The sequence below is a fragment of the Poecile atricapillus genome, chromosome W (genome assembly GCF_030490865.1).
Source record: "Poecile atricapillus isolate bPoeAtr1 chromosome W, bPoeAtr1.hap1, whole genome shotgun sequence".
NCBI classification, from domain to species: domain Eukaryota; kingdom Metazoa; phylum Chordata; class Aves; order Passeriformes; family Paridae; genus Poecile; species Poecile atricapillus.
The window spans coordinates 34393408-34420001 of NC_081288.1; positions in this window are offsets into that span (position 1 = coordinate 34393408).

Below are 26594 nucleotides of genomic sequence, written 5' to 3' on the forward strand. Positions count from 1 at the left end.
CCACAGTGTCCACTACTACCAGCCCTTGCTGCTCCTTTCCTTAAGAGCCATGTGGATCACCTTCCCATTTTAAGGGCTTCTCTTCCTCTGTTTTTCTCCTCTCTTCTTTCTTAGGCACAGGCTCAGAAGTCTCCACTCCTGGGAAAGGACAAGGCTACCAGAGAGGCAAAAGAAAGCAACAAGTTATTCCAGATGAGCAGCCTGTGCAACCCTTTGGCCAATGTTGGACGCATCAAAGATCTGTCGTGGTTCAACCTTTTCATACACCCTTGGTCAGAACAGAGGAAAGTCAGTCGATAGTTTAAAAAAGAGCCAGCCATGTTGGAAGAGGGTGCAGGAACCATTCAGAGCTAGAAAGGTTGAATTGCAGTGAGGATGAGGAAGGACAACTCAAAGTTTTCTAAATAGGGAGATTAAGAAATGCCTCAGTTACTGACTACTAGAACCAGCATGGAAAAATAATTTGGAATAATATTGTTGAGCCTACTAGATAAAAACATGGATGGATGTTCAGCTCAAGCTGAACAAATTCAACCTAAAAAGAGAGCACATTTTTTTAACCATGAGTATGAAGTTAAACTTCAAAAGACATTTACAGGAGAAGCAGTAAGTCACATACTCTGGATGTCTTTCTGGGAGATCAAGTTTTAATCAAGCCCAAATTATTGGCCTAGGTACAGGTAAAATATAACGGACTGTGGTATGTGACCCTGCAGGTCTGCCTAACACCTGATGCATAAATAAAGGCATTTTATAAGTCTGTGATTATGTGATGGATTCCTGGGCCCAACAAGTTAATCAGTGAGGCAGGATCTTGGCTGTATAACCTGCTAGATGTCTTTGGGAGATGGACTTGGCCTTGTTCCTCTCTGTGTCTTTTACATTAGCAGGTCCTGGGGTCAGAGAAATCCCGAAGACAGATCCTACCTCGATGTAAGCTGTGGCTGCTAGATCTCACAGACAGATCCTCTTTATACACTTTTCTACTATTTCCCCGTGTTGCATAGGGCTTTTCATTCTGAAGGGAAGAACATAGCTTCCTTGTCCTCTGGGTAGTACCCAGCATAGTAGTCTATATACACTGCTAAGATACAGAGGCAAGCATGATGTCTGAGTCCTGGGTTTAGACAAAGCTTCGCAAAAGCTTCACATCAAGTCCCTGGTTCCCTGAATGACTGTACTGACCAATAAGTAACAATGTACAAATGGATATTGGCATCAGTGTTTTGTTTTTTTTTTGTTAATGAAGTGGTGAGTTCCAGATTGAGATTAAAGTACCTGCCTCTGTGACCCTTTTACAGTCAGGATACATCTAACAATCACATTCTCACTAGAGCTGAGAGTGATATTCAGCTTACCAGCCATTAGGGATGCAATTCAATTGCCCACACGAAGCCATTTAGAATCCCCAGAGCATTTGAATTTCTGCAGAAGGCTGGTAGAAATAACCTATGATTTATAGAACATAGTCAACTCCTGGTGCAGCAGTTAGAGACCAGGGAGGATATCCCACAACAACCAAAATAGCATGAGGGTTCTATATCTGGGCAGCTCAGTCCATCCCAAGGTGTCACTCTAGATGTCTAGATGCCTGATGAGTGTGATGGGAGTTTTGGCACGTAAGTAGGTGCCCACATTTTGGGGTCTTAATCTGAAGCTGAGCATTACTCAGACTAACTATAGTCCTGGTGCTCCTTGTTGTGATCACTGGTTTAAGTCCCTGCAGTAAGTACATCCTCAGGGGTCTCAGGCTTTGCCTAGATGCTAGACTAAATAACAGGCTCATCAAGTGTGTGTAACTGCACCCAAAGACCTTACGGTCCTGAGAGCCCCAAAGATCAGACTGGAGTTCCCCTAGGAATTGAAAACATGACTGATGTAAACCAGTGCAATCAGGAAGACTTACCAGAACTGCTGTTTGGGATCAATATGTCTAAACTATTCTGCCATCCTAGAATGGATCATTTGAATCTTGTCCTAAGAGTTTTATTTATCACTTTGACATTAAAAATATATGTATGGTGTGGCTTAACTAAGAATATATATATATATGATATGATATACATAACAAACCAATGCTAAGACCATCATCTATGATGGGGAGAAAACCATTTCTACCACTAATGAAGAAGAGAGGTTTTTAAAAGCCTGTAAGGCAAAGGAAAAGTTTTTTAATCACTGTCCTACTCTTAAGAATGCCTAAAAGTATCTTTAATGAGAACCACTTTTGAATGTCTGTAACAACTATGGAGTCCTTTTCATCACTACACTAAAGTGAGAGAATACAATTGAAATTTTGTAACAAAAGTTTTCACTTCAGTCAAGGAAGGATCACTGAGGCAGATAAATTGGGAAAGGAACAATTACTGACACTAACTTTCTCACAACGATAAAAACAGAAGAGTGCGTGTCTTCCACTGCAGACAGTTTTATTTGATATAATATCTGCTACACAGTGACTGATGAAGTGAACAGAGAAAGCAATTGTCACAAAGCCAACTGGGAAGAGACCTAACAGAAAACAAGAAGGAAAAATAGTAATAATTTTAAGCCAGAAAATTCACATTTCTTATATCCTACCTGCTAACTCCTTTCTTTTTTGCCTTCACTGGCACAGCCGATCCTGCTCTGCTAAAATTCTTTGTGAAATACGTATCTCAGCTCTATTTGTTCTACCCACATTGCAAGCCCCAGTGAAGAAAAATATTGTTAAAAAAAAAAAGTAACAAAAGTAGATTTATTTGGCTCATGCTATAATGAGGAAGATGAGCCCTTGGTTTGCTGCCCTGCCCCTCTTGCCATTATTGCTGCAGTGCATGTTGACCCTGTGCAGGCACGTAGAGGCCAGCAGAGCACGGGCAGAGCCCTGTGTGCCTCCCACAGCACTGCAACCTTGCCCTTCAGCAGCAGAGCTGCAGTGCTTGCATCACATGCAGTAGCACCACACAGCTTCATCCACATTATGCTCCTGCAGGGCAGTGGTGTTGAGGTTTTCTCCTGTATGTATTAGGGGAGGAACACAGAAGGAACTGACTAAACGGGTGTGATGTGTTTAGTGGATCTAAACCCTTTTCCTATTTTACTCACATACAGTGATTTCTTGCCTCTTGACAGCAAAGCAAGGTCTCAGCCCCAGGAGTAAACATATCTTGTGTCTCAAGGAAATTGTCCCCTTTTATTCTGGGCTGTTTAGAGGACAATCACCTCCCAGACAGGATCCATTTTTACTTCCATGATGTGGCTGTGAGAAAGGTGCAGTAGAGCAATACAGTTGGAGGGCTGGACAACATGCTCTTTGTTTCTAGAACAATGCAGGCTTTTTGCGACTTGAGCAAACACTTTACCCAGCAATACTATCCTTGGCAATACTACAGAGTTCCCAGCTTCCATGGCCTAGGAAGGTAGATTAAGTTTCTCATCTGATTAATCACTCCAGTGGCTCTTGTCCATCCCAGGTGTCTCTGCAGAATAAAATATCATCACTTGCTGCGGGATCTGATGTCCTTTCCTGCTGCAAACTTTTTGAGAGTTTTGATAAAACCCTTTTTTTGTTGGATGCTCTTTTCCCAGTCACTGCTAAACCACTTAGTTAAATCTATTTGTTCTCCAGATCAGTCTCACTGCTGCAGATCTCAGTTGCTGCCATCAACCCAATTTTGTCATGCTGAAGAATGGTGTGCTGTAGTTTTGCTTCATTTCTTGTCCTCCTTCCACTGGCCTACCAACAAGTCTAGAATCTCCTTGCCCATTCCCATCCTGATTTTGGACTGACAATTGTTGTCTCAAATGATATTTAAGTTGCTAACTGGTTTTATGCATCAGCATTTCATGTTTTCTGCCTTCTTTGAGTAGAGATGGTCTGTTGGGTATTTTCTTCAGACATGCTCTGCTTGGTGAGAACTCTTCCTGTCTCATGCCAGTGGTACAGACTTTTGCTCAGCTGCACAAGAGGGACCTAACTCTGTTTTGAAGGCATAATTGGAGGAGAAAATAATGATTAAGATTCATAAAGCAGTGCGGGAAAGTATAAACCTTAGAACTCGAGGCATTAAACAGACCGTTGAAAAACAGGACTCACAAAAAGTGAAAGAGGAACACATTTTTAGTAATCTGCAGGGACAGATCATACAAAGTTTTCAACTAATAAAATTTCTATTCTCATATGTTCCAGTGAATTATCCCTGGAGAGGCAGCATGTAACATACAGGTAACCTTAAACCTAGTTTTCAAACTGAAAGTCATTTGCACTCAAAAATCTTAGCCCCAGCCCTGCACACCATGCTTCAGAGCAGTAAAGTATAAGGGACACCAGCTTCAAATTACCCCTCTCTAATCATTTGCTCTTCCTACCATTTCAGAGGAAAGCTTTAGGGACTTCTGCTCCCAGCTGCATCTTTTTGATGGGTGTGGCCCATCAGTTCTCATCCTCCCAGTGATGGAGGCCACATCAGATGTCCTTCCCCTCAGGCATCAAGTTAGTTCTAGGGAAGTTGTGTCCAAGGAGGGCTATAGAGGGAATTTTTTTCCGATTTCCTGGTTGGAACTAACTGGAAAAGGTCAAAGCAGTACCATTAATCACCCTGTCATGTGATGGATGGTGATGTCCGCTCCTTTCAGTGATTTTTGTTGCAACTCTCCTTATATCAAATCAAAAGCAGCCAAAACATAATGTCAGCCAGTAATTTATTGAGAGCTGCAAGATAATTCACTCTGTTAATAAAGCACAGTGGTTGATATGATGAGGATGAGGCCATAATAAACAAATGAAGTCTCCTGACAGTAAAATGGATGAGGTTGGTTTCACTGGATATCTATCAGCAGCTCTCTTTCTGAACCCCACTTCCTCTCATCACAGAGTTCCTTCCTCCTTCCCAGGAGTTTCCTTTCAGCTTCTGCCTGTTTGCTGCTGGAGCAAATCCTCCATTTCCAGCCTGCTGTTCTGATGTATCTCACTGCCTTTGACAGAGTGGGCGGTAGTACTTCTGTCAGTATGGAAAGGCTGTCAGGAGCCTTCCCAAGCTCTTAGGAAACACAGAAATTGCAGGCGCCTGTGTGCTGTTTCAGCATCTTCTTTTTCTCCTGTGGGATGGGGAAAACGGGCTGGTTATGACGTAGAGCTGCTGAGTGAAAGGAACAAGTGTGGGATCCCCCATTCGTTTCACAGCATATGACATTTAGCCAAGGAGGGGAGCATTACCCCCCTCTTCAGCTAAAGGAGTCTATTGTAGAAACAAACATTAAGGCTTTCAGAACGCCTACCCCCAGCTGCACTGGGGTCTTGGTGACACCCTCTTAAAGCACTGCACTGGATTTAGGAAGAAATATCTGCTGTGGGGAGGTTTATCTGAGATGTAGCATTTCTTAGCGTGACTATAAAGAGGAACTTGTGTGGACCGGACGTCTCGAGCTCTCTCCCCACCATCCTGCGACTTGCTGAAGAGGCTCTGTGAAAATGATTCTTATCTGCAGTGTGGCAATTCTGTGTAGGTCTTTGTACAGCTCCACAACCCACTGGCTTGTAGATACTGTAGGAGTCCTTTCCATTGGGTAATATATCTGCTGTTCCTGAAAGAATGTCTTCCTTAATCCTACTTTGAATCAATTTCATTGTGTTAGAACCTGATAATACATTTTTTTAAAAATGTGGATTTTTAAGATTGGGACAATACTTTTGAAAGACCATCCTTTAGCACTTCTCTTTCTTTCCAGTTTATATTTCATCCGAAAATTATCATTAATACTGGCGAGAGAATATGAGGAAGGAGGTCACTGACAAACAGATAATAGCAAAATTTGCTGCCTTACCTACCTTGAAGTACATCTTGAAGCTAAATATACACTAAAATATAATACAATATATTTTTTTAGTAACCGAAACCAGGATTCTCCCCATCAAATTTCTCTGGCAAAAGAACAGAAATAGTTGCAAGCTTCTCTGCCAAAATGGTAATTACACCCTAGGGAATCATCCAGTTATGCAGAAACACGGGCCTGTTTATGTCCTCTACATAATGCATATAACATAACTAAGGTACCTTTTCTGTTTCTTACAGAATAGATCTGTATATCTTAGTTAATATCATGGAAGCTGCCCTTCAAGAAGCTGCGGGAAAAAAAAAAAAGAAACAAATGAATGCTCATTACAGGAATGCAGAGAAGTCACCATGGATTTCAAATTACAAAAATTTGCATGCCTTCTCTGTATAGCAGCCACATACATATTTCTGTCTTTTACCAACTGTCAGACTCTTAAGGGATTGCTGTGTAAGTCCAACTTGGGCTCACTATCAGCTCAGAAACAGGCAGAATGGATGATGAGGTGAAGAGATGCTCCTCTTTCACTTCTTGTTAAAGGTAATTTGAGGGAATGGGAGTTTCTGTGTGGGAGAATATGTGATGAAAGAACAATCTAAAAATATTTCTTTTTGCTTCCATAGCAACTCCCATGCTGGCATGTCTTTGAATTTGTTAATTCATTCTTTCAGCTCTCTTTGTGGGCTTTGTCCGGTTTGCGGAGCTGCAAAATGATCTCTCCGCCTGTGTTTGCAGATGTGTGCCTGCAGCCTGTTCTGGCAGCAGGGTACATCCTACACCTCCAGGGAGACCTCCCTGCAGCCTGCCAGTACTTCAAGGGGTGTTATGACAAAGCGGGAGAGTGACTTCTTACATGGATAGATAGTGACAGGACTAGGTGCAAAGGCTTTAAACTAAAATGGGAGAGAATTAGTTAGATGTTAAGATTTTTTAATTTTTTTTTTAACTCAGAAGGCAGTGAGACACTAGAACAGATTGCCCAGAGAAGCTGGAGATGCCCCATCCCTGGCAGTGTTCAAGGCCAGGTTGGATGGGGCCCTGAGTAACCTGGTCTCGTGAAAGGCATCCCTGTCCAGAGCTAGGCAATCTTTAAGGCTAGTTCCAGCCCAAACCATTCCATGGTTCTGTGACTCTCTGCTAGAAACAGCACTTGACAGGGGAAGGGGTAATAGCCCTTATCAAACACAAGAGTCAAAGGACAGAAATTGTCCTCTGTAAACTGCCCTCTTCTTTGCATTCTGACTCATGCTCTGGCTGACCCAAAATCATCAGAAGGAAGGCCCTGACAGTTCTCATCTCATGGTACACTGTAGTAAAAGCTGTCTTGCTCACATTTTATCTCTATCTCTTCTGTGATATAAAGGTGCAATTCTGAAATTTATGCTTGCTAATGCTTCTGCCTTGTGTCTGATGGAAGCAAGGATATAGTACATTTCCTTCTTTCTAAGTTATAAGCAGACACTTGAGTGAAAAGTGATGCAGCAGGAAAGGTTTTATTGCTTTCCATAACTTTGTTTTTCATATTTCCAGAGTAATTTTATTATTTTAGAGGAAGTGTGGGTGTTCCTGGAATTTCATTGAGGGTCAATAACAATTTCATCCTTACAAGGAGACTTGTAAAACCTCAGTGTTGGCAGATGAAGCAATGATGGGTGAGCAATTGGTCTTGTTAGCACATATTGTGCTTCTCTGGGATATGGAGGGTTCAAACAGCCACAGCATGTCCACCTTTCCAAAGGCCTTGGTTAGCAAATGCCTTAGGCTTGATTTGGATTTGTGTGAGGAGCAGTTATCCTGCACAGTGATAACTCCAAGGTGAAACCAACCTTTTGGCAGTTCTGGTGATGGGACGGTTCTGCCAGTGAAAGGTCCACAGTAGTCCATGTGAGTAACTCTGGGATGAGGGTCTCATTAAACTGGGGGGGCCATGACCCAGTCAGGCCCTGGAAGCAGGAAGAATCTTTCTGTCTTTCTTGAAGCCCAGAAGCAACACTCTTTTAATCTCAAACTTCTGACATCAAAGCTCTGAACATTTCTTTCAGAGAATTGTCCAAAATCTTTTAGTTCCACAGTTCAACAACTTCTCTCAGACCCCAGAATTTATATCCTCCTTTATCAAAGGAACAGAGATTTAGCTGATGTGGCCAAAGGGCTGTCCTTTCTGTTCCACTTTTAACCTTTTGTCACCTCTAGGTTAGATGATAAAATTTATTTTGATCCTCTTATTCTTTTGACCTCAGTTTTTAACCAAAAAACCCATTAAAATAAAAACCCAATGTAGATATCTAAGTCAACACTTATCTAAGTCAACACTTTCAAAGTCTGATGTCGTAAAACAAAGTAACAACAAAGCTCTCAGGAAGATGCCCTTTTAACAAATTCAAAACAGTTGCTCTGCCATCTAGTGTCATTGAATAATGTCTGCTAAGCCCCAGCTTTCACTCTAATTGCTGAAACCCCTCTACCATGTACTTTTCCTTCCAGTAGGCTTTTCAGGTCAGGAACACACCTCTATCAGTGGGTGACCGAGAGAGGGATGAAAATCATGAGCAGCGTCCATTCAGAAGCTCTCTGTTGGCATTAAGGTGAATATAATTTGTCTCTCACATAAAAGGACTGCTCCTTACCTCAAAGGGTAAGCTACAAAGCTAGGCACATCTGAAGAGCTGCTGACCTTCTCCCAGCGATTTGTTAGCTCTGTTTAGAATGTTATCCACATTCTTTATTTTAGGCAGGAAAACAACAAGCCTATGAGGAGAATGCAATCTTTTCAAGTCTACCAGATGTTCATTTTGCCCCAGGTATTTTCTGCTTCATAGTATGAGGTCATCTCCAGAAGTGAAAAATTGCCTGAATTAGACCATAGAAGTCTGAATGTTAGGGGTCTTCACTGGATGAAAATGAATTTAGTTTTTTGCTTTGGGTTTTTTTCTTTGGGATTTTTATTTCTTTGACATTTCATTGTCTCTTTCTATCAATGATATCTCCCCCAAATTAACTTATATTTATTAAGATCAGACAAATGGATTTTTTTAAAACAAGTTCAAAAATGTAAGTGATAAATATTTTTGTCTAGTTTAATGCTGTAGGTATATACTTTGAATAGTTTAGAAATATATATTTTTTTCCCCAGGGTCAAATATTGTTCTTGTCTGGAGAATCAGATACATGGCAATTAGGAATTATTCACATATTCTCTTTGTTTCTTACCCAGACAAAATCTCCTTATTTAAATGTTGTCTTGATAAATCTTTAGAAATTGACTTAATTTGCCAGAATAACTCCAAATTAAGATCAGTGCTCGCTACTTCAATTGATAACAGATGTTTGGCTCCAGTGAAAGGAGTATGACTTTACACATCTTTTGAAATGTCACAGCTCTTTGTATTCACAACTAGAAGCCATGCCAGAGCAAACCAATGCTGTCAATAGCAGTGCTGAAAGAAAACACACAAAGCACAAGACAGTGCATTCCAGAAACAGTACAAGTGTGGTTTGGAAAAGCTCAATTCTGAAGCCACTAAAACCATGATATAAATCCTGCAGTACAGTTATGGTCTGATTAATTTAGGAACTGATGAGAAATACTGCCTTAAATCTTTCTTCCTCAAGCAATCCCATGAGATTGCCCCTTTGTGGGGACAGAAGTGTGATGAGGCAGATCTCAGCTAATTTTACTGAAGGGTTCTTTGAGTTTTTGAATTCCTAGCCCAAATAGATGTTCATCCTAAAATGAGGACTAAAAGGAAAATCCTTTAGGACTATAGGCACTGATTTTATTTTATCATAACATGTCTAAAAGAAACATTCTTACAGACTCCTGTTTTTCTCTCAGGGTCTCTAAATCCTCATTTGTTCCAAAAGCACCCTAGTCTGAAGTGCTTTGCAGAGGACTCTGGAGCCTCATGAGGTGGCTCTTTGAACATACAGAACCTCGTTGTGCTGTAGATGAATGAAGAGACCCAGGTTTTCCCTTTTTTGACCAAAGCTGACCAAAAGACAGCTAGGTTTTTCAGGTGTAAAATGACAGCCAGAGATCAGCAAGCTTAGTGCATGGGTGTTGTTTACTCTGCTGTGCTCCAGTTCTCAAAATAAATAAATAATCCCCCTCACAAAAATTGAGTCACGTTTTGTTTTTATCACAATAGTCCCAGCTGTTTCAAATAGCTGGCTCTAATAATCTGTGCTTTAGAACTGATTAGCATCTTATATCCCTTCATTTTTAAAATGGAATTTTAATCAGATTGTAATTCCTTGAAACCTCCACGTCAGTGAGTACTTCCCTAACCATTAATCAATTGAATTTTGCCCTCAATTAAGCTGCTTAAATCCCCTTCATATTACTGATTGATAACTTTCATTGCCTCCAGCACGTCACTGACACACTGTTGGGGCTTTTTTTAACATCAGGGCCATGACACTATTATAAAACTGAGAAAAAGAACAGACATTTGCATTGCTGCTGTTGTGGCTTTTCAGCTTTCTCATTTTAAATCCCTGTTTTCTTCAGGGATTTGAAAGTGGGTCATAAATTCATTCCAAAGAGAAATCACTTTCATTGGTCTAATCATGCAAGTACTCAATGTCTCTTCTGGGAGGCCAGTTCTTAGTGTGGAAGTAGCTTAGCTCCTTCTGCTCAAACCCCCTGCATTATTTTTTTACTGCCTCTATGCTTTTTTTTGTTGTTTTTGTTTGGCTGGTTGCTTCTTATGCTACTGTGCTGAAGCATAAATAAATTTTTCATAGGGAAGTTGGTAAGTTGTGATTCTACAATAGAGAAGGATAATAACTGAAGGAAAATGAAGCTCTTTGGCTTGAGCTGAAACGATTGCTATAATACATTGCAAACTAGTTTACTGGAAGTGAGAAGAAGCTAATACCTCAGATAATCAATTGCTTTAATGACTTTTCAGGACAACAACATGCAACCTAAGGGAACAGTTCTGCAATCCTTATTCAAACTAAGGAGATTTAAGTCTCTGGGACTCAGTCATGTATCAACTGGAAATAAATAAAGAAACAGAAAACATGCTTCTCAGAACAGAAGGTTTTTTGGGTTAACTAAGAATTCATGTTGGAGACAATTGCTCACTCATGTCCTTTCTTAGGTGCCACTTCCTATATATTTTCTTTCCCTGAAGCAAAATGGGAGCTTTGCATGTTAATTTACAGCAGCATGTCTTGTGTTTCAGTTTTAACCTGGTAGTATATTCCAGATTTGATACAGCCATGAGTTTAAGTAATTGTCTGGAAGGCAGAGTCAGGTACAGTAACACAGTCTGGAATTTAGCCACCAGAATACACCAGACAAAGTAAATCCTCAGAGCCACAAGGTAGCACAGAAATCACCTTGAAAGAATAAGCTGAGTTCTCATGTCTTGCTACCAATGTAAAACATAAAAAAAGCCCCAAAACCCAGACCACAAAAATCCAAGCATTTCTTTATGATTACTACTGCTAAACCTAATTAACTCTCTGCATGTGCCAGACAGAACAGACCTGATTAAAGTCTTCTGTTCTGGTGTTAAAAGATAATCCAAGGCCTTTAAGCTTTCATTCAGATGCCTACGATTTTGTAAGAACACCTGCTATACATTATATGCTAATTAGAATTTTTGAATTAAAATGGGAGGCGGGAAGGCGGGAGGGAAGGCAGGAAGGAAGGCAGGAAGGCAGGAAGGCAGGAAGGAAGCAAGCAAGCAAGCAAGCAAGCAAGCAAGCAAGCAAGCAAGCAAGCAAGCAAGCAAGCAAACCATTGAAGTGATGTTCCTTACCTTGCTATGTGTCATTCAGGCTGCTGGAAGATGGATGATTGAGGCTAAAGGTGTAATTTGGCTCCAACTGGGAGCTGTTTTTGTTGCTGCAGTGGAGGTCTTCCAAGCTGAGAGAAAAAAAAAAAAAGTATGTCATTAGCTTTTTTTCTTGAGACATTGCACCAGAGTACCAGAGCACACTCAGAGCAACAGTCATGACCTTGGTGTATCACAGTCCATGATTTTGACAGGAGAATCAGTAGCACAAGATGTTGTGTAGTAGGAAGTGATTCTATGCTGAGTTAATCAAAATCTGCAATATGACACATAAGCTGGGTTTGATTATAGTTCATGTCTCAAAGACTTTATTGTTGGCAAGAAAAAGGGCAGCTTGCTTGTTTTTATTTTGAAGTAGTTCTATAATTTATGGTAAGTTCCCAGCTTAGTTATTAGAGAAAGACATGTAGTACTTTTTGGTATTGTCTTGTTTGCTAGAACTCATCGAGTCCCCAGTGTTTTTCTATAAAGGTTTACCTATTGCAATGCTTTAATAAGTGGCATGTGCCCTCATTTGTTTCAGGGAAGTCTTTTCTTCTGACACTAAAGTCTGCTGTGAACTCTGAGTGAGGAAGTGGAGAAACAGGGGTCCCATTTATAGCTTTCTAAGTCTACAGAAATAATCCCAGGGGAATTTTGAATGATAATTTTAACTACCTAACGCTTCTCCTGGAAAACAATCTCCTGTCAAAGTCAGCTGTCCAATGGGACAGCTAGTTACCTGGTGCTTTGTTATACTTTTTAAAGATGCAACAAAACAACTGTGTGTATTTTTTATTGCCAAGACTATTTTTTGAGATATTAATTTGAGTTCTGACTTAGAAGTTTGCTGGGCCTATTCAGATGGCTATTTTTTCATAACAGAAAATACTTACAGATATGTGTGGGAGGTCCTACAGAAGTGCAACACGATTTTTCTTCAGACACCATTAATATCTCAGGTTGACACTGCATTAGAAAAATACAGAAACTACTTTTCCTTGACATTTGGGTTATGCTGAAATGAATTTCAATGGCAACAAGAAATATTGGTGCAAACTGCACCCATTTGTAAAGGGAAATCCTGCTGTACTAAATCTTGATGGTAACTCTGTAATCTTAAACTGAAAGAAGGCTTCAAAGGACTAAGTTTTATTCCTGCTCTTACATCAGGCAATCAGTAATGCGCAAGTATTTGCATATGTGAAAAACTGGCACAGTTGATATAGCGATAACAAAACAAGGTTATAGAATTTTCACTGTTGCCACCACTCAAAGTTCACTAAAATTTAAAAAAAAAGTATCTTTTTCAGTTTTTTTTTACTTGCTTGATAGATTTTGATGTTTTGTCATTTGCATTTTCAGATTTTTCTTGCAGCAGCTGTGAAAGACATCAATATAAGAAGAGAAGTCTGTGATTTACAACTATAAAATTTTGTATAGCTGTTAGTCAAAGCAGGTCTTCATTTCCCTTCTGGAAACATAATTGTTACAACTGAATTCTTTCTTCAGAGATGAAAAAAACTGCAGAAAGATTTGTGGGATAACCTTTCTCTTAATCACTACTTTTACTTAGGTCTTTACCATTCTCTCTGTCCACTGCTTGCTCTGTGCATATTTGCCTTTATTTCTGCCCTTCTTTTTCTGTTTGTCATCCTTGGTCCTTACCATTTTCTCAGTATTTGCCTTTCTCATGCATGCTTTTTATGTACCTTTACTTTTCTTAAATCTTTCTGTGTACCTGCTGTATTCTCTGAAAGTGCAGGGTTATGTTCGGCAATCAGTAAATCAGGGATTGAGTGACGGATCACACTGAATTAATGCTGCATCTCCAGTATCCTCCCATCACCTTTCTCAGTCTGCTTCTTTCTGACACTCCGAGAATTTTTTGTACTACTGTGCCAGGGTAAGAAAATAGCATAAGCTTGCTCTGAGATAGTTGCTCTCTCTTCTGTGGTCTAATTTGCTCCTTCTCAGCCTTGCATATTTCATCGCCTTGCCAGAAGCTGTAATATCCTCCCTGCCTTGTCTGCAAATGAGCCCATAGATTTTTGGTGAAGCCTTGTCCTTATACTCCACAGTGAGCCAAAGGGAATGTGCTGGTGGTGACTCTGCTCGAGGATGTTTGTATCGTGCTAATGCCACAAGACTGGCGCAGACTATTACCTTAATATATGGTATGTGGCCACATACTTCTGCTGAGATTCAACATCTCAACCTCATTACTACAATTTTTCTTACCACTTTGTGGGGCTCAGAACCTCATGCGGGTATTATTTACAAAGATAAGATTTTTACCCTTGCTGTTATTGATTTTGTATGAGTTCTTCTAGGAATAAAACATGGCCATTTGGCTTATATTAGTAGGAAAGACGTGCTGCGCTGTCGTGCCTGAGAGGCTGTGGCATAGTAGTAAAATTTGCTGGACAGCCTTGTTGATTCCCATGGAAACATCAGTTCCCATTGATACATTGTTGACCAATATTGCCTCTATCACCTCCAGGAAATGGGTGGACAAGTAACTGAGCTGTCAGCTTGAATCAGAGAATGAAAATAGACATAACTGCACATCTTCACATCTTGTAAAGGTCAGTGGTGCAGTGTTCCCTCGAAAAGAGTAATTGCTTTTTTCCCCTGTTGCTAAAACTTCAAGTCTTAAAAAGGAACAACAAAATATTTATGACTCTGGAAATCTTTTCATAAAATGAGGATTACATTTAAAGGTTTTCCATGTAAAATTAGAAATATTTTAGAAAGGTAATGGATACATGGTGATGGAATAAAAATTGACGATCAGTGACTGAATGGCCTTAAATCAGTTTCCTGACTCTTTTCCTAGGGTTTCATAGGCTGCTGAATGCTCTAATCAGTTTGCAGTATCAAGTGCATCTTCAGTTCTCTCACTTCCAAGACAATCTTCCTGGCTCCTGGAAATCCTGGACAAATGGTCAGTGTTTGCATGGGAAATCCAGGCTTCTGCTGCTTGGTCAGGTAGTAAAGGACTGTACAGTCCACACTCATGATTTCCCTGTACAACACAAAGAATACAAAGGATCCTTTGGACAGGACTAAAGATTTTTTTTATTCTAACCTACAGTCCAGTGAACACTGAATTTTATTGGAGAAGCTGAAGGCATTAGCTGATATCTATCTACATATGGGCTACCAGGAATGAATAGGCAAGCAAGAGAGTGGGAAATGCCATACCCAGCACAGCAGGAAAAAAAAGACCAGAAGTGTGAGTGGGGGCTGTCACTACAAGGCAGGAAACATTGAAACTCCCTAAAATTAGAAAGTCCAGCAAAGAAGGTAAATAACTAAGAAAAGTTACTGGTAAAATATTTCACTTAGCATAACAAAAAATCTTAAAGCATATATTATTTCAAAATCTGTCCACTTTGAATCCTGATAAACTCCATTTTATACTTAGAATGTGTTAGCAATCAGAAAGGAAGTAGCTTCTGGGAATGGCGCAGTTTTATTTGTATTTACAAGTGCATGCACACAAACATCCTCACCCATTTATTTCTGTACACACCAGACCATAACATATGTATATTTATATTACTGCACTCTCAAGGATGTAATTCTGGAGTGCTTGGCTGAGCACCATGGTCCTGACCTGTCAGCAAAGAAGGTTTAAAGCAGGCCTGGGGTTTGGAGAGTTTCCATCTGCAGACTGTCTTGCATGGATGCTATGCACAGGAGACCTGTGGTAAGGCTGAAGAAGTAGGCAATTTTAGGGCTGGGGCAATGATTTTTAAAGCCATCCACTTTGTCAAACCCAATATTTTAAGACTATTCCTCCAAATGCTTTGTTTCCTCCAAAATGTCACCAAGGAAATTTTCCCTCTAATGAGGCTGACAGTTGTAGCAAGTCTCACTGCTCACAGAAGGGACTGGGTGATTCAGACAGGCAGTGATGATCAATGAGGAATGCTGCATATAGCATGTCACAAATGGAACAAAAAGGTTAGGGACATCTGAATGAGGGAGTTGAGCTGTCACTATCAGCCTTGTCTCCCGGTTTCATTCTGAAAATTGCAGGGAAGTTGTGCCCTTCCTCTCTCGAGATTTGCATAGGACATTTGCTGCATCAAGGATTCCTTCTGACATTTCTAGTGGAAGCAGCTAGAAGAAAGAGGGAAGTCAGATAGCAGAGTGTCTCTGTGTGCTGCGCTGTTGCCAAGCAGATTATGTTCTGTAATCTGTAAGCACTGAACTGTGTTTGAATTACGAGGAACCTCTCCCTTGCTTTGTTTTAACCCCCTGGGAGAGACGATATTTCCGGCCTGCTAATGTCACAGCGTGACCTGTTAATAACCTGCGAGAGCCTTCCTCCACTCCGCTGCCTCCAGCTCCCCCAGGACCTGGCAGCTGCCGTCACATGGATCGAATGCCTGCCTTCTATGCGCTTCATTGAGAAAAATTCAAGCATGTGGCCTGAGGTTCCCCTGATGACTGCCTGGGATGATGATTTCTACCATCTGTTCTGGCTGCCTGTGGCTCCCGGAAACACCGAGGTGTATGTTGCTTCTGGCCATACGTGGGATTCCTAATGAAACCTCAGCTGCTGTCCAACTGTCTGTGAATATCAGATGGGTTTGAATTATCTTCCGCCAAGAGAGGAGGGAGAATCACTTTGTTTAACTCTTTAATCTGAACCACTAGACAGCACATGCATAATCACAGGGTACAAAGCCGCTGAATTATTAGCATCTGCATCACGGTGGCAGCTGTAGCATTTGCACGTGTGCTGGGTCTGTCTGATTCAAGATGCCTGGGCTGGTTGTTTCCAGGCTAAATATAAAGCCTCGAGTGAAATTCATCTTACTGTAGCTCACTTGGAAGCCTTGTAATTATACCAGAAACTTATTTGATCCCTTCACTTCTGATTTGTGTTAAAGGCACATTTCAGGCATATAAATTGTACATCAGTATATGAAAAAGGTTGCTTATCAAATGTTTTAAATGCAGCTGAGGAATTACAGCATTTCCAAAGTTATTTATTGAGATAGAGGAAGTCAGGGAAAATTTATATTAATTTTGATATATGAAAGAGACTTTTGTGCAGAAATAAGTTGATAATGAATAAATACACATCACTTCTCTTTCAGGATTTGATATCCTATTTGTTATTTTTCTTGTAATCTATGATTTAGAGACCTTTCCTCAATATTTGCTGAATATCAGATTTTACTGGATGTTGAGGGTCACTATATCACCCAGAAGACCCGACCTGGGGTGACGTTATGATGCTTGTATCATCTGTTCTTTTTAAGCTGGATGTTAAATTCTGCATCTTTAAGACTCGGAGATCTTTAAGATTCTTCATCTTTAAGGTTCTGAGAGCGAAGGGGGGAAGAAGAAGCCGCAGTTTGTTTTCAGAAGCAGCACTCACTGCCCTGCACACTTCTCCAGCCTGTGCTGTCTGCAGCATGGACAGACAGCAGGACAGAGCTCTCCTCTGCTTTTAGTTAGTTTTTAGCAGAGAAGTTCCCTGGACTGTGTGTTTTTTCCTTTTTCTTGGGTCTGTTCAAACCTGCTCTGGACTGAAAACCCAAGCAAACCCCGGGAGCTCATGCCTGTGGCCCACCAGGGCCTGGGCCTCGGCACTTACCAGCACTGGAGGGACTGATAAGAACATGAACAAAACAAGTTTCAAACACCCCATGAAAAGGACTTTCCTGGATTTGTCATCTCTTCGAACAGTGGGAGGATTTATTGTTTAATATTATTCATTTTTCATGCTTGTAGATACTTTGCTTGTTAAATAAACAGGTTTTTTTACTTTTCTCCAAGGAAATATTTTCCCAAACCTGTTGGGGGAGAGGCTGCTCAAATTTGCTTGCTGGAGGGACTCCATTCAGTGGTTCTCTCCCAGATTTGTCCAAAGCCAGGACACTTGCCCAATTAATCCTCATTGAAATCTTGAAATCAAAGAACAGTCTAACAAGTACTCTGGAAAGCAGATATGATCAGAAAAAGTGTGAATGAAAAAGCCCAGAAAATTTGGGACTGGAGTGACCATAGCAAAATGGCCCCAGATGACATGAGGCACAGCGAAAAGGACCCAAACTTTCCAAAATTACTCCAATTTAAATACTAAAAGCAAAGAGGAAATGTAAATAATGAGATGGGAGAAAAATTTGAAGAAATTAGATGCTAAAAAAAGAAAGAAAATTTTCTGAAATCAGTTGGAAACAATGAAAGTGAATGGGATTTCAAGAAATTCAGGGAAATGGACTAAAGCTTGCCTGTGAGAAATGGAAGTGTAGAGGATTCTCAAAGCATGACTGAAAGCTCACATAGTCTTGTACATTTGCATGCAAACTCTGAGATAAGATTTGCTGACTTAGCTATGCCACGGAATAGAGAAGATGTTGTTGAGAGAGAGAGACTGAACTGGAAACAAGTTTCAAATGATGGCCTTGCAAACAGACCAGGTATTTTTGCGAATTAGAGCTGTGAAAGATGCATTGTAGCAAGACCACTTGGGGTAGAATTGTTGATAGATGGCGATTGTTGTTAGAAGTATTAGCAGCATTATGTGGTAAAAGCTGAAAAACATTTACAAGGTATTGTAACAAGGAAATAAATTGTCTTCTGATGTGATGGCGTTTAATGCAGCATCTTAAATTTCTCACTGATAATGGAATGAAATATTTTAAAGTGGCTCTGAGTTGCCTGATCTCTATAGATCTGAGTTCTTCCAACAAATGCTGCTTCCATTTTGTGGAACGTGATTTCAGCTGATTTGTTGAGTGGTTAGAATGCTCTGAAGTACTTTTTGGGGACTGCTGCTCCAAGTGAGAATTACCCTAGGGGTTTAAAGTTCTCCTGTGAGGAAGGAGCAGTTGGGACCTCTGTATGTGCCGTGGGTTTGACTCGGATGGAGGCTGATATTATCACCTGCTGCATGACAACAGGTAGGCTTAGGGGAATGAGATTGGGCAGAAGATGTCCAAACAGCCCAGAGATGTTTATAAGACCCTTAAGACTCTGATAAGATCTAACTCTTGTACCCTATCCAAGCAAGAACTGAAGGACCTCTTCAGCCGGGTACAGAAAATCTTTGCTGACACAGACCTTGAGCCTGCCTTTACTATATCTGTTTGGGATGCTGTTGGACTTAAGCTCTACGACACAACCACCCATCAAGATTTAACAGTTGCTATGTTACTCCCTGGATGTCATGTGCTTATTGAAATTTTCACTAAGCAGTCTAGTTCGGCCGCATTTTCAGTAGTCCCTTCAGCCCTGCTGCTGCAAGTCCTGTCTGAGATGCTCCCCTCTTGGAGGGTGATTTATGAGACTATGGAAAAACAAGAACAGTCTCAAACTGTGGGTAATGATCTGTTATGACCAGCAGACCCACCAGAGGCGAAAGATACTAAACACTGAGATTTGTGGCAGCTTTTGCTGCTGGCTGTTAGCCGGGGACTGGGAGGATGAATACCCCTTTGACCCTGGACCTGAAGACCCTAAAAAAGAAAGAGACCTTTACCCCCTGGTGTGGTGCCTGCCAGGAGTCTGGGCTGTGACTGCTGCTGCTGCAGGGGGTGCGGCTCCCCTCCTGGTGCCAGCCAGCACAGCATGATGATGTTAGTAATGATAGCCTGTGTTGTTATCTCACATCTTTATAAAATTTTACAGCACAGAACCAACAAATATTTTGTTTCCCATATTAGGGCACATTCTTCACTTCCAGGATTTTTGCAGAAGGAAATGAAAAAGCAGACAAACTGACGATGGCTGTTTCAAACACCTTGCCTAACATTTTCGAACAAGCAAAACTGAGTTGTGCCTTTTTCCATCAAAATGCACAAACACTTGTGTGAATGTTTCACATCTCTAAAGGTCAAGCAAAAACCATTATTGCAGCTTGTCCTGATTGTCAGCTTGTACAACCTCCTATTTCTACAGGAGCTGTCAACCCATGAGGGATGCAAAGCCTGCAACTATGGCAGACAGATATCACCAAATACCCATATTTTGAGAAATTAAAAAATATTCATGTGTCAGTAGATATTTTTTCAGGTGCAGTTTTTGCCTCTGTCCAAACAGGAGAAACAGCCAATCATGCTTGTCAACATTTTCTACAAGCTTTTGTTTCATTAGGTATGAAATAAAGAACAAGAAATAAAACCAGATTATGGCCCTGCATACACATCTCAAAAATTGGTCACATTTTTTATGAATTGGGGTGTTTGCCATGCTTTTGGAATTCCCTATTCTCCCACAAGCCAAGCAATTATTGAAAGGATGTATCACATTCTAAAGCACATCTTAGACCAACAAAAGGGGGAAACAACTCAAGCCATGCCTCAGATGAGGCTGAGTAAAGCTTTATATGTTTTTAATTCTTTAAATAGCTCATTTGCAGAACCCAATCCACCAATTTTTAGACATTTTTTGACACACAGGCAAAACTGAAAGAGAATCCTCCAGTTTTAATTGGAAACTCTGAGACAGGACAAATGGAAGGTCCATTTAATTTAATAACCTGGGGCTTGTGTTTCCACAGTTGCAGGACCAAAATGGATTCCAGCTAAGAACGTGAAGCTGTATTATGCACAAGAGTGCACTGACAATTCCACAAGCAGGGAAATGAGCACTAAGACATGAAGCACAGAGAGACTACGGTTCATGCCTGACGTCCCCTGCCCAGCCTCCAAAGACTGCAGACCTTGGGTTTTATGTCAATGTTAAAACTGTAAAAATTGTTGATATCATAGAGCTCTTTTGGCAAAAGTGTGGCGCCCATCATGTTAAAAAGAATCCCAAGATATCCAGATTTGCAAAATTGAGTTTAAACAGGACAATTTAGCGTCTTATAGTTGGCCAGTCTCTGAACAAATTTGGGAAAACAAAAAAAGCTGAAAAGTACCAAAAGATTTGCTTGGAAACTGAAATACATGGAAAAGCTGTTTGCTAAGAGCAGTTGAACAAAAACATGGAGTTAGATCAAATGATGTATTGGTGCTTGTTATTTTCCTTGCTTGCTTTTGCCTTGCAGAAAAAACTGAAAGATTTGGCAAATCAAATTAAAATAGACGATGGATCATGGTTAGATGATTTGTTTAAAGGATGGAATTTTACACCTTAGCTAAAGGAAGTTTGCAAAATAGGTTTATGTGTATTGATTGCTATAGTAGCAATATTAGTGACATGCCTTGTGTACTTTACTGCAGACAATTATGAATAAGACCATCAAAGAAGTTTTTACCATTTAAAAAAGAGGTGGAAATGTGAGAAATGGATTTACTATTCAAGAAAGAGAAAGATAAATGGAATTGTAGAGGATTCTCAAAGCATGACTGAAAGCTCACATAGTCTTGTACATTTGCATGCAAACTCTGAGGTAAGATTTGTTGACTTAGCTATGCCATGGAATAGAGAAGATGTTGTTGAGAGAGAGAGACTGAACTGGAAACAAGTTTCAAATGATGGCCTTGCAAACAGACCAGGTATTTTTGAGAATTAGAGCTGTGAAAGATGCATTGTAGCAAGACCAAGTGGGATAAAATAATAGGTGATTGTTAGAAGTATTAGCAGCATTGTGCGGCAGAAAATAATTGGCTGAAAAATATTTATAAGGTATTGTAACCAGGAAATAAGTTGGCTTTGGAAGTGATGGTGTTGAATGTAGCATCTTATATAACATATACTTCTGCCTTCATCTTTAAAGCAGATTTTCTTTTAACAATGAATGCAAGGCTAGTGGCCTTTACCAAACATGAGCAGGTTAAGAAGGACACGTAAATACAGGAGAGGAAATTTGCCTATAATATAAAGCTTCTCTGTCAGCATTTCTCTTTTTGTGTCTGGATAAAGGAAAATTTAGCTGTACTACCAGTGTCCAAAAGAAACCCCAAACCAAAACTCCACCAACAGAAAAAAAATAACCCCAAAACCAAACCCTTTACAAACCTCTTAGTTTTAAAAACACTTAACTTTCAGCCCAGAGCTTTTTAAGGGAAATCTGGTGTTTCTTTCTTCTCTCTGCATAGACCTCTGCATCACTGAAGAGAGATTTGACAGATGGAGACAGCTTGTAACAATGTACTTGAAGCTCTGAAAGACAAAAATGAGTAATCAAAACCATTCCAAAAAGGATTTTTTAATGAATCTGTCTAAAAATATATGTCACAGAGAATTTCTTTCACCCTTCTTCCACTCCTCTTTTTTTGTTTGAAGTAAGGTGGGTATTTATACTTTGCTGCATATCATTATATGTGATTTCCCTTTTCTGTTAGTCACATCATGTCTTGGCTTGCAATCACAAGTGATATAAGATATTGCAAAATGTCACTAATAAATATGTTAAGAGACAATGAACTAGAAATAAAACATGGAGATCCCAATGTGAATCTGATCATCAAGTTCTTCTGCCATAGTCCACTCTTGCTGAAATTTAGATTATGATGAAACATTTGTAAGAATTATTCTGAAATGGTGAAATATAGTCTGCAATTTCTAGATCTCAAATGATGACTGTATAGGCAAGAACATGAAAGCTTCCCTCCTTCTGTCACTTGAAGTATTTCCTTTAGGCTTAGAGGGCTATTAGAGGGATTCAAGTGTACATACCTGTGGGAACACTTGGCCCAAAGGGATTCTTTTTGGATTGCTATTGAGAGGTGACTGTTGCACTGCATTCTCAGTCATCTGTGCCACAAACCTTAACTGGATTAGAGGAAATGGTGGGGAGAACTGCAGAGATGATGGAGGAAGAAGAACAATTTTGTTATTAGCACAACAGAAGTCTGCCATTTCCATTACACCTATACATATTTCCTGCTCCAGGTTAAAAGCATACTGCCTGAAGTATAACACAGGTGCTGAGCACTTTCCTCTGTGGTTGGGGTGTTGCTAGCTTGCAGTTCTGAAAGAGAAATCTATGGTTTCTCAGCACAGGCATCCATTTATGCATGCATGCAAGTAAGCATTTCTGGATGGCTAAAGCTTTAGTATACCTGATCAGAGTTTGTATGATTAGTGTCCTTAGTCATTGAGTGTTAACTGTCTATAAATGAAGGAAATTTCAGTGCTGAGGGGCTCTTTTTTCAAAAGCCCTAGAAGAATCTAGCCTTCCCATATAATTCAGACCATGAAGAGAATCCTAAACTTTCAGAGCCCTCCTAAGAAATCTTGTTATATAGAGGGGAGGATTAAATTTTCCATGGAGTAAATGAACAGAAGTACCTTCTCTAATAAAGGGAATATACCAGGCAATGATATTTCCTCTGGAATATTTGCAGGTGCTGTCATTTAAGATGCTCATAAGACTAACTCAAAGTCTAGAAATAAACAGGTAAGATTAATTCTATGCTAAAATAAGGTTTTAATGTGACTCCTCACCTCTAAAGGAATGGTGACATTCCTTTGCCTTGGCATACTCAGTGCAAAGAATAGAAAGCACTGAGTAAGGGAGTTGTTTGCCAAATAAGTGTCCCATTTTCAGAGTAACCTTTTGACTGCCCTAGGTTTTCCTGTCTCACTGCTGTTCCAAGGAATTGACACAGTACAGGGCAGCCAGCAAGGTTTCTTATGACAGCAGGTTCATACACAGTCAGAAGCTGCTGGACTTCCTAGAAGGATATTTTAAATAACCTTACAAGATCTTAGGTAAATCATTTGGATGGATCATCAAACAGAGAAAGCCCAAATTCTGTAGGTGTATAAGTAATTTCATGGGGCTTTGTTTTCTGAAGCACACAAGCAGATATCAAAAGGGGAAATAGATAATGACACAAAACCATTGTTTTGTCACTTCTTTCAGTTAACTCAGCTCCTAAATGCTTATACTACACAACATGGATAGTGAAAATTTCAGCAAAGGGCAGAATTTCAAATATTCAGCAAAAATCTGGTACTGGAGAACTGTTATGATTGCTTTGTAGCCTTGATCCCTGATAGGCAACTGATGCAGAGCAGTGTTCCATCATCTTATTTTAATCCAGAGTTTAGGCCAAATTCTGTTATGCTCCTAAGTTTTAAGCCCTCATTTATCTATGATTAGTGGGACTATTGAGGTGAGTGTGTGAGGCTGTCTTTTTGCTAGTGTGCTGTTTTCTTATTTTTTTTTCATGTTTTAATTGTTTTTATCTTCTCATTCTATGTGTTCATGCATAGTGTTTCTTAGTAAAACTGCTGCACTACAAAAAATACTGTCAATAACAAAGAGGATAATAAACAATGTGATATCAGGTATGACTGTAGGAATGCCCTTATGAAAATGTTTGTGATAGAGACCTTTTTTGCTAGAAGCTAAAAACAGAGAGTATTGTTTTATATCTTATGTACCTTTTGTGTTTCCAGGAACTAAAAAAAAAATAAATTCATTTTCACAGCTGAGGAGAGAGGAACAACATCCCGAGAAGCTAGATTACTTTCTCCTACCAGGTTCTCCTCAGAGACACTTGCCAATTAAGGGAAAACACACAGTTTCAATTTCAATGAATGTAGTTCTTATTTATTCTGGGTATGGTTGATAGGGTGACTCATTTCCTTGTTAATGAAAATTTGGGTGTTTGGCTTTAAAAAATACATTCAAGCAAAACAGATTTTACTACTTTGTTCTGCTATTTTAAGGATAGGATTAGAGGACAATGCTAATAGGTAGAATTAAAGAGACGTTAGTCCTTGCATGAGCATGAAACGAAAGCACACAATTGAAATCCCTGTGAACTAGAAAGGAAGGTGTACAGTGAGTAATAGCAGGTGTACAGGTCTTCATGTCTTGAACAAGGTGCAATGTGATTGCAATCTCTGCCTTCCTGTGCACCGTGAATAAGAACACAACAAAGAAAGAAAACGGGCCACATCCTCCCTCAGTGTAAAATATCACAGCTCTGCTGAAGTAAATGGGACTCTGCTTAATCACCTTAGGTAAGGATTTCATCCTTTCAGCTGGAACCTTTCCAGACTGCCACGTAGGTGTCACTCCACCCCACCAGCCTGATCTTCAGCTTCCATTCACTTAGGTAGACAGCAGTAATGCTCTTTCCTGTAACCGGGATCCCGAGGCTGTGCCCTCAAGGGAGGAAAGCTCTGATTGCAGTCCTGCAAACAGTGATGGCTTCCCTGGTTCTCAGGCACACCTTTCCCTGAACCACTACTCCATGATCTCATTTCTCAAGGATGTGTGTGCAGGTGTCCGCACACACACATTTTACATGAGATTAAACAATGCATTACTTTTTGTTTTACTAACATGGAAAATATGCAGATCTAGGGGGGAAAGTAATGTGCTGAAACAAAGAAGTATTTTTAATTCTACTTTCTGTTACCAAAATTTTGTTTGTGTTTTGGACCTCTGTCTCACAGTTCCTTATCTTTCTGCCAAGTCATGAAGCATCTCTTCCTCTCTGCTGCCTACTGACCTGTTTGTTCCTTTCTCATAGCCAAATTGAACACAATCCTCCACCTGCTGTAAAAATATGCTACTCTCTCCCCACCCAGCTGCCTACTGAGTAATTCTGTGACATTTCTTGATCTATACCTCCTCTGTGTTCTTAAATGAGGCAATTATCTAGGATTTTCTACTTTCACATTAAGCAGTAAAGAAAACCCAATTTTCTTCCAGCTTTATCTAATTGATTGCTCAGTACAGGTTCACCTGAAAAGATGGACATCTGGATTTGGCTACAGATTGCTTTTTTTTGTCTTAGAGAGATATTACTTAGCTTTTGACAGTAAATGTGTCTATAGTAATAACATTCTAGAATACTGGTTCTTATATGTTAAAAAGTTATTAAAATCTTTATTTTCATGAGCTTTATCTAGTTTTCATCACAGATAGATTGTCTTGCTAAATCCCAAGAGAATTTTTATTGTTTAATAATTTCAAAGACAATTTTTAAAGGTAGGTACAGATTATCACAGAATCACATAACCATTGGGGTTGGAAGTGACCCCTGGAGATGATCTAGTCCAATCCTCTTTCCCCCTCAAAGCAGGTTCACCTGGAGCAGGCTACACAGGATCACATCCGGTCAGGATTTAAATATCTCCAGAGAAGGAGAGTCTACAGCCTCTCTGGGTAGACAGTGTCAGTGCTCTCCACAGTAAAGGACCTCTTCCTTAAGTTCAAGTGGAACTTCCTGTGCATCAGTTTCTGCCTGTTTCCCCTTGTCGTGTTGTTGGGAACCCCTGAGAAGAGTCTGGCGCCATTCTTTTGACATCTATTTGTGTGCATTGATAGTATCCCCTCTCACTCGTCTTCTCTCTAGACTAAATAGGCCCAGCTCCCTTGGCCTATCCTCAAAAGAGAGATACTCCAGTTCCCTCACCATAGCCTTCCACTGGACCCTCTCCAGTAGTTCCTTGTCTTTCTTGTCCTGAGGACTCAGACTGGACACAGCACTCCAGATGTGCCTCACCAGGGCTGAGTAGAGGGGCAGGATCACCTACTGAGACTTGCTGGCACTGCTTTTTGAAATGTATGACAGAATCTCACTGGCTCATGGACAGCTTGTTGTCCATCAGGACCCCCAGGTGCTTTTTCAGAGAGCTGTTTTCCAGCAGGTCAGCCCCCAGCCTGTGCTGGTACATGGGGTTATTTCTCCTCAGGTGAAGGACCCTGCATCTGCCTTTGCTGAACACTATTAAGCTCCTTTCCCCTCAACTCTCCAACACAGGCAGATCTCACTGAATAGCAGCACAGCCTTCTGGTATATCAGCTGTTGCTCCCAGTAAGTTTGTCAGCAAACTTACTCTCTGGCCCTTATCCACTTCATCAATGAATGAGTTAAAGAAGACTGAAGCCAGTAGTGACCCCTGGGGAACTCCACTAGGCTACATCCAGCTGCCTGTAGAAGGCCTCATTGTTTTTTTTTTTAATCTGTCCCAGTGGCCTCTACTAAACACCCACAACAGCATCACCATGTTATCCTGCCCCTTATTTCTTACCCACAAGCTCTCAACATGTTCTTCATCCAGCCCTAAGCAGAGCACCATACATTCCAGCTGCTCTCCCTCACATAA